Here is a 9,020-nt window from a genome sequence, read left to right as displayed (position 1 = left end):
AAAAGAGGGAAATTGATAGCACTAAATGCCCACATCAGAAAGCTGGAAAAATCTGAAATCGATACCTTAACATAACAATGAAAAGAACTAGAGAGGCAAGAGCAAACAAATTCAAAAGCTAGCAGAAGATGTGAAATAACTAAGATCAGAGCAGAACTGAAGGAGATAAGAGACATGAAAAACCCTTCAAAAAAATATCAATGAATCCAGGAGCTGGTATTTTGAATAAAATTAACAAAATAGATAGACCACTACCTAGACTAATAAAGAAGAAATGGGAGAAGAATCAAATAGACACAATAAAAAAATGATGAAGGGGATATTACCATTGATTCCACAGAAATACAAATAACCATCAGATAATACTATAAACACCTCTACACAAATAAGCTAGAACATCTAGAAGAAATGGATAAATTCCTGGACACGTACACCCTCCGAAGACTAAACCAGGAAGAAGTCAAACCTCTGAATAAACCAATAACAATTTCTGACATTGAGAGAGTAATTAATAGTCTACCAACCAAAAAACAAAGCCCAGGATCAGACAAATTCACAGCTGAATTGTACCCAAGATACAAAGAGGAGCTGGTACCATTCCTTCTGGAACTATTCCAAATGATAGAAAAAGAGGAACTCCTCCTTAATTCGTCTTATGAGGCCAGCATCATCCTGGTACCAAAACCTTGCAGAGACACAACAAAAAAAAGAAAATTTCAGGCCAATATCCCTGATGAACATCGATGCGAAAATCCTCAATACTGACAAACCGAATCTAGCAGTACATCAAAAAGCTTATCCACCACAATCAAGTTGGCTTCATCCCTGGGATGCAAAGCTGGTTCAACATATGCAAATCAATAAATGTAGTGCATCACATAAACAGAATCAATGACAAAAACCACATGATTATCTCAATAGATGCAGAAATGACCTTCGATAAAAATCAACATCTCTTCATGTTAAAATATACTAGGTATTGATGGAACATATCTCAAAATAGTAAGAGCTATTTATGACAAACCCATAGCCAATATCATACTGAATGCGCAAAAACTGGAAAAATTCCCTTTGAAACCGGCACAAGACAAGGATGCCCTCTCTCACCACTCCTATTCAACATGGTGTTGGAAGCTCTGGCCAGGACAATCAGGCAAGAGAAACAAATAAAGGATATTCAAATAGGAAGAGAGGAAGTCAAATTGTCTGTTTGCAGATGACATCATTGCATATTTAGAAAATCCCATAATCTAAGCCAAAAAACTCCTTAAGCTGATAAGCAACTTCAGCAAAGTCTCAGGATACAAAATCAATGTGCAAAAATCACCAGCATTCCTATACACCAACAATAGACAAGCAGACAGCCAAATCATGAGTGAACCCCTATTCACAACTAGTACAAAGAGAATAAAATACCTAGGAATACAACTTAGAAAATATGTGAAGGACCTCTTCAAGGAGAACTACAAACCACTGCTCAAGGAAATAAGAGAACACACAAACAAATGTAAAAAAAAAAAAAAAAAATTCCATGCTCATGTATAGGAAGAATCAATATTGTGAAAATTGCCATACTGCCCAAAGTCATCTACAGATTCAATGCTATTCCCATCAAGCGACCATTGACTTTCTTTGCAGAATTAGAAAAAACTGCTTTAAATTTCATATGGAACAAAAAAAGAACTGATATACCCAAGACAATCCTAAGCAAAAAGAACAAAGCTGGAGGCATCATGCTACCTGACTTCAAACTATACTACAAGGCTACAGTAACCAAAACAGCATGATACTGGTACCAAAACAGATACACAGGACAATAGACATCTACAACCATCTGATCTTCAACAAACCTGACAAAAACAAGAAATGGGGAAAGGATTCCCTATTTAATAAATGATGCTGCAAAAACTGGCTAGCCATATGCAGAAAACTGAAACTGAACCCCTTCCTTATCCCTTAGACAAAAATTAACTCAAGATGGATTAAAGACTTACATGTAAAACCCAAAACCATAAAAACCCTAGAAGAAAACCTAGCCAATGCTGTTCAGGACATAGGTATGGGCAAAGACTTCATCCTTAAAACATCAAAAACAATTGCAACAAAAACCAAAATTGACAAATGGGATCTAATTAAACCTAAAGAGATTCTGCACAGCAAAAAAAAATTATCATCAGAGTGAACAGGCAACCTACAGAATAGGGGAAAATTTTTGCAATCTACCCTTCTGACAAAGGTCTAATATCCAGAATCTAGAAGGAACTTAAACACATTTACAATAAAAAATAAAACAACCCCATCAAAAAGTGTGTGAAGTATGTGAACAGACACTTCTCAAAAGAAGACATTTATGTAGCTGACAAACATATGAAAAAAACTTCATCATCACTGTCCTTAGAGAAATGCAAACCAAAACCACAATGAGATACCATCTCATGCCAGTTAGAACGGTGATTATTAAAGCGTCAGGAAACAACAGATGCTGGAGAGGCTGTGGAGAAATAGGAATGCTTTTACACTGTTGGTGGGAGTGTAAATTAGTTCAACCATTGTGGAAGACAGTGTGGCAATTCCTCAAGGACCTGGAACCAGAAATACCGTTTAACACAGCAATCCTATTACTGGGTTTATACCCAAAGGATTATAAATCATTCTACTATAAAGACACATGCACATATATGTTTATTGGGGCACTATTACAATAGTAAAGACTTGGAACCAACCCAAATGCCCATCAATGACAGACTGGATTAAGAAAATGTGGCACATGTACACCATAGAATACTATGCAGCCATAAAAAAGAATGAGTTCATGTCCTTTGCAGGGACATGGATTAAGCTGGAAGCCATCATTCTCAGCAAACTATCCCGCTGGGCCGGGCCCGACGTCCTAGCGGCTGGGAGGCTGCCGCGAGCGGCGGGTGCGCGCGGCGTTCCGCTGCGAGCCGGCTCTCCGCCTGCTGCCGTGCGGAGCCGCGACCGGTGCCGACGACCGCGTTTCCGTGGCGCGGGGTTGGGCCCGCCTGGTCCTTGTGGGAGTGAGCGTCCCCGCCAGGTGGGCGTCGGTCTCCCGGAGAGGGACCGGGCCGGGGACAGACGAGAAACCAGCGATATTTTGTGGCCCCTGGTGTGGGGCTTGTGGCTGAGGTTGCTTCGGGGCCCCTGGTGGCGGGACCCAGGGCTCGTGAGGGGTTGCTCGGTGGGTTGCCCAAGGGCCGTTCGGCGTCCCAGGCTTGTTCTCACTCATAAGTGGAAGTTGAACAACGAGAACACACGGACACAAGGAGAGGAACGTGACACACCAGGGTCTGTTGCGGCATAGGGGACAAGGGGAGGAAGAACATTAGGACAAATACCTAATGCACGTGGGCTTAAAACCTAGATGACGAGTTGATAGGTGGAGCAAACCACCATGGCACATGTATACCTATATAACAAACTTGCATGTTCTGCACATGTATCCCAGAACTTAAAGTAAAAAAATAAATAAATAAAATAAAATAAAACAAAACAAAATAAAATAGACAGATGGTGGGGGGGAATTGCCAGATTTCCCCAGTTTTCCCTGATACTATATACCAATTTTTAAAAATACAGGATCCAATCCATAATCATACATTGGGTTTATTCTCCTCTAATCTTGAACAGTTCACCTACGTCTTTGTTTCTTTCATGATATTCAGAATTTTTAAGAAATCCAAGGTTAGTCATTTTGTAGAATGTTCTGCGATTTAGGTTCCTCTGGTTGTTTCCTCATAATTAGACTCAAGTTAAGTATTTTTGGTAAGAATATTATATATGTAATATGTTTTTCTCAAAGAGTCCCTTCTGGAGGCACATAAAGGCAGTAATTATTCCTGATGTTAAGTTGGATCACTCAGTTAAAGTGGTACATGCCAGATTTCTCCATCATACATTATGTAACCTAAGGGTTGATGCTTTGATATTTCATGAATCCTGATTCCCCACAAAATTTCGCCAAATTGTTTTAACATTTTTTGATTATCCTAGCCTGAATTAGGTATTACTGAGGGTTGTAAGATGGTGGTTTTCTATGCTATCATTTCTTCTACAGTCACTGACTGGACTCACTAGGTTTTTGTTGTTGCCATCATTGTTTTTGTTAATTACTATTGAACCATAGATTCTTTTTTAAAAATTATCTCTCTAATACCACCAGCAACAAACTACAGGTAAAGTTCAAGATGTTTTTATTTGATTCTTTTTGTCTTCAGAATAAAAATTATAGAGCAGATAAAGTCAGAGTACTCTGTCTCAAGTTACTTGAATTAATTGGTTACTTGGTTGAGAAGATCATATTGTTAGAATATATATACAGAATGATCTAAAAGTCAGATTTTCCATTACTGCAGTCATTTGCACCATGACTAGGATGGCCCATGTGGAGCAAGGCAAAGTGAAGAAATATTGGAAGAAATATTACTCAAAATTAAAATCTACAAAAACAAAAGAATAAGATGGTACTTTTGGAGTTTTCCATTATTGTGTAAAACAAAACAAAACAAAATTCTTAACATATCTTATTTGATGAAGGATTTGTTTTCTGGTGTGACTTGACTTTCCATTTATAAATCAATGCATGATCAAGATGAATTCATTTCTAGTTTTATTGAATACAAAATGCCAATGAGCTATCCAGCTGAAGATGCATAGCAGACAACAGGAAATGTGGGTCTGAAGCCTAACAAACTGACCAAGAGCATTGGCTATACTGTAAAAATTAAAGCTATGGCAGTAAACAGGACAATAGAGGCAAGATTATGAGGAAGAGAAGAGAGGCCAAGGACAGTCTCTGGGGGGAAAATATCTCTGGTAAACAAAGAGGAAGATGTGATAAATAAGGAATAGAAGGCCAATAAAGGATTTTTTAATGAAAAAACTTGTATTTAGGTTCAAGGCTACACACTTCTTTATAGATTGATCAGTGCCACCGATGTTCAGAGAATGATACTCCAAGTGTGGGTGCCTTGGCACATGCTGAGTTCTTTGAACTGAAAAAGATTGGAAGGGCATCCGAAACAAGGTCTCTCAAATCTTCCTTACATCCTCCTCTCTCCCCCAAGGCATATCGTAAAAAGCAGAACTCTTCCCTGAAGTGGTCATAGAAACTAAAAATCCTTACCCCTAAAGCAAGCCATGAAATCTAGAAAGGTCACTCTCTGACCTACCTTCCCTGAAAGCGAGACCCTTTTCTCCTGCCATCCCATGGGAAAATAATACTGCACAGAGAGGCCAAGAAGAATCTTAACAAAGAACTTTTTATGTTCCCCAAAGTTATTACTATTAGATCATACCCTCTTTTCCAATCATTTTTCTCTACAACTGTCTACTCCTTTCATGGGGCTTAGCATTAAAGTACACAGTTTTCCTAGGGTCTTTGGGTCTTCATTTCTGAAGTCTCCTACTTCGTGTAAAACACTGTTAAATAAAGCTGTGTATTTCTCTTGTTAATCTGTCTTTTGTTGTGGGGTATCAGTCATGACCCTTATGATGGGCAAGGAAAAGATATTAGGTGAGTACAAAAGTAATTGCAGTTTTTGCACTGTTGAAATTTGCTGTTTAATATTCAAATACGTTCTTACATAACTGTGGTTATGTTATACATCATTTTAATGCACGTTTCTTACTTTAATTTTTTGCTAATGACTTATCACTTGCTGTTTATCTTATACTTATTTTACACTATGGAAATGCTGTTAGGCAAAAAGCATATTTGGGCAATTTTCTTATTTGAGTTCAAAATGTGTCGTAAAACAGCGGAGACAACTTGCAACATCCGTAATTCATTTGGCCCAGGAACTGTTAATGAATGTACAATGTAGCAGTGGTTCAAGAAGCTTTGCAAAGGAGACCAGAGCCTTGAAGATGAGGAGCATAGTGTCTGGCCATCGGAAGTTGTCAACAACCAGTTGAAAGAAATCTTCAAAGCTGATCCTCTTACAACTACACAAGAAGTTGCCTTAAAACTAAAGGCCAACCATTCTGTGGTCATTTGTAATTTGAGGCAAATTGGAAACGTGAAAAAGTTTGGTAAGTGGGTGTCTCATGAGTTGAGCAAAAAGTTTAAAAATCATCATTTTGAAGTGTCATCTCTTATTCTATGCAGTAACAATGAACCATTTCTCAATCGAATTATGATGTACAACAAAAAGTGGATTTTATACAATAACCAGTGATGACCAGCTCAGTGGTTAGACCAAGAGGAAGCTCCAAAGCCCTTCCCAAAGCCAAACCTGCACCAGAAAAAGGTCACACTCACTGTTTAATCCACTACAGCTTTCTGAATTCTAGCAAAACCATTACATCTGAGAATTATGCTCAGCAAGTCAATGAGATGTACCAAAAACCGCAATGCCTGCAGTTGGCATTTGCCAACAGAAAGAGCCCAATTCTTCTCCACAACACCACTTGACTGCACATTGCACAACCAATGCTTCAACAGTTTAATGAATTGGGCTCTGAAGTTTTGCCTCATCTATCATATTCACCTGACTTCTTGCCAACCGACTACCACTTCTTCAAGCACCTCAACAACTTTTTGCAGCAAAAATGCTTCCACAACCAGCTGGAAGCAGAAAATGCTTCCCAAGGGTTTGTTGAATCCCAAAGCATGGATTTTTACCCTACAGGAATAAACAAACTTATTTCTCATTGGAAAAAATGTGTTCATTGTAATGGTTCCTATTTTGATTAATAAAGATGTGTTTGAACCTATTTATGATTTAAAATTCACAGGCTGAAACCGTAATTACTGTTGCACCAACTACAGTTTTCACCCCTCCTGTTTTTAGATCAAGATTACTAGAATGTCAGAAATGAGCAAAATTAGATGTAACTTCATAAAGACAATGTAGTCCTGATAATAAGTATAAACGTCATTTAGTCTTTGTATTAGTTTCTTGTCATTGCTGTAACAAATTACCACAAACTTGGTGCCCTAAAACAACATTCTACAGTTTTAGAGGTCACAAGTCCAAAATCATTCTCTGGCCAAAACCAAAGTGTTGCAAGACCTTGACTTCCTCCAGAGGCCCTAAGGGAGAATTAACTTTCCGTCTTTTTCAGTTTCTAGAGCTTCATTTCCTCGGCTTGTAGCCTCTTCCTCTATTTTCAAAACCAGGAGCATCTAGTTTCAGTCTTCTCATCTGCTTCTCCTCCTCAGGTCAAATTTCATTCTGCTTCCCTCTTATAAGGACACTTGTGATTACATTTAGGATCCATTTAGATAATCCAAAATATGAGAAAATAAAATCACAAAAAATGTTCCAGAACCACATCACCCTTCAGGCTGCTAATCTCTGCCAAGTTTGTTTGGTAGTATCATACTTACCAGTATTTACATGAAGCATTACTTTTCAGAAGGATTTTAAATACCTATAATTAAAGCTATGGTGGCCAGGCATGGTAGCTCCTGCCTATAATCCCAGCACTTAGGGAGGCTAAGGCAAAAGGATTGCTTGAGGTCAGGAGTTTGAGACTAGCCTGGCCAACATAGCGAAACTCTGTCTCTGTTTTAAATAAAATAAGACAAGTTTACAAAACCAATCTTTTCATCAAAATGAAACCTCATACTCTCTGTTCTTTTGAATAGTTCTTAGAATGACCACATGCCCATTTTGACATCACTACAACAAAGTGAGGCTGTTTGAGCCAAGAAAAGTCTAAACTAAATAAGTAAATACAGTAAAAAGTTAAGTTTATTAGATTTAATTTCCCCTTTGGAAGAAAGCCAAAACCATGACATTCTAATGCAAAACAACCCTTAGATCAAATCTCAGATGTGCCATCTGTACTTGACCAATTTGAGCCTTAGTGTCCTCATCAAATGACATTGAATAAATAAGCACTTAATAGATGCTTAATAAATGTTGGGCACTTTCTTATTCATGAAAATTTACATCATTCATTAAATGTTATTTGACTCTCTACCATGTGGCCAGGCATAGGTTAAATTTATGTGTGTCTGCTAAGATTTCTATTTTAGTAATTTTTTAAACCTTAATGTGGGATAGAAAGATAAAGCAAGATGTCTACAGATATGAGAAGAATTTAAATAAAATAATGTACAGTTTAACATTCAAAGTTGTATTTATAATTGAGAATAAAGACCTAGTGACCTGTGAGATATATATGATATGTATATATTTTTTATATATATACACACATATATTTTCATCCATGGTTCCTAGCTCATAGCTCCCATAACCTTTATTACAGTCTTTTATTATAATGTTGGGGTGCTTTAAGCCTCAGAAACAGATCTCAGGAAACAGAATCAACCAATCAATCTCTCTCTTTCTCTCTCACCTTCTCCTGTCCAAACAAGTAATCTAACCTGATTGTAGGTCATAAGACCCTTATTCCAGAGAGGGTCCTGCCCCATATTCTGGAGAAAGGAATGTTACACAGAGAGGCCAAGAAGAATCTGAACAGGCAGGCTTTGCTGGGTAATATGGTTTGGTTTGACTCTGTGTGCCCACACAAATCTCATGTTGAATTGTAATCCTCAGTGTTGAAAGAGGGGCCTGGTAGGAGGTGAATGGATCATGGGAGCAGACTTCCCCCTTGTTGTTCTTATGACAGTGATTGAGTTCTCACAAGATCTGGTTGTTTAAAAGTGTGTAGCACTTCTCACTTCACCATCTCTTTCCTGCTTCATGTGAAGATATGCCTGCTTTCCTTTTGCCTTGCACCATGACTGAAAGTTTCCTGAGGCCTTCCTCAGCCAGCCTACCCATACAGACTGCAGAACTGTGAGTCAATTAAACCTCTTTTCTTCATAAATTACCCAGTTTCAGGTAGTTCTTTATAGCACTGTGAGAACAGACTAATGCACTGGGTTTAGATAATACTCTTTTTGTTGAATCACATTTTGACACAGTTGTCCCTACTTCAATCATGGACAATCAATAAAGTCTCCATCAAAGGCCCAAACAACAGGGTTAGAGAGCTTCCAAAGCACTGAACACATGGAGGTTGACAGGAAGATGTACTCATCT

Source organism: Piliocolobus tephrosceles, chromosome 4 (genome assembly GCF_002776525.5).
Source record: "Piliocolobus tephrosceles isolate RC106 chromosome 4, ASM277652v3, whole genome shotgun sequence".
In the NCBI taxonomy this organism is placed as follows: Eukaryota; Metazoa; Chordata; class Mammalia; order Primates; family Cercopithecidae; genus Piliocolobus; species Piliocolobus tephrosceles.
The sequence above is the reverse complement of the archived record's forward strand: the minus strand, read 5'-3'. Positions refer to the sequence as shown.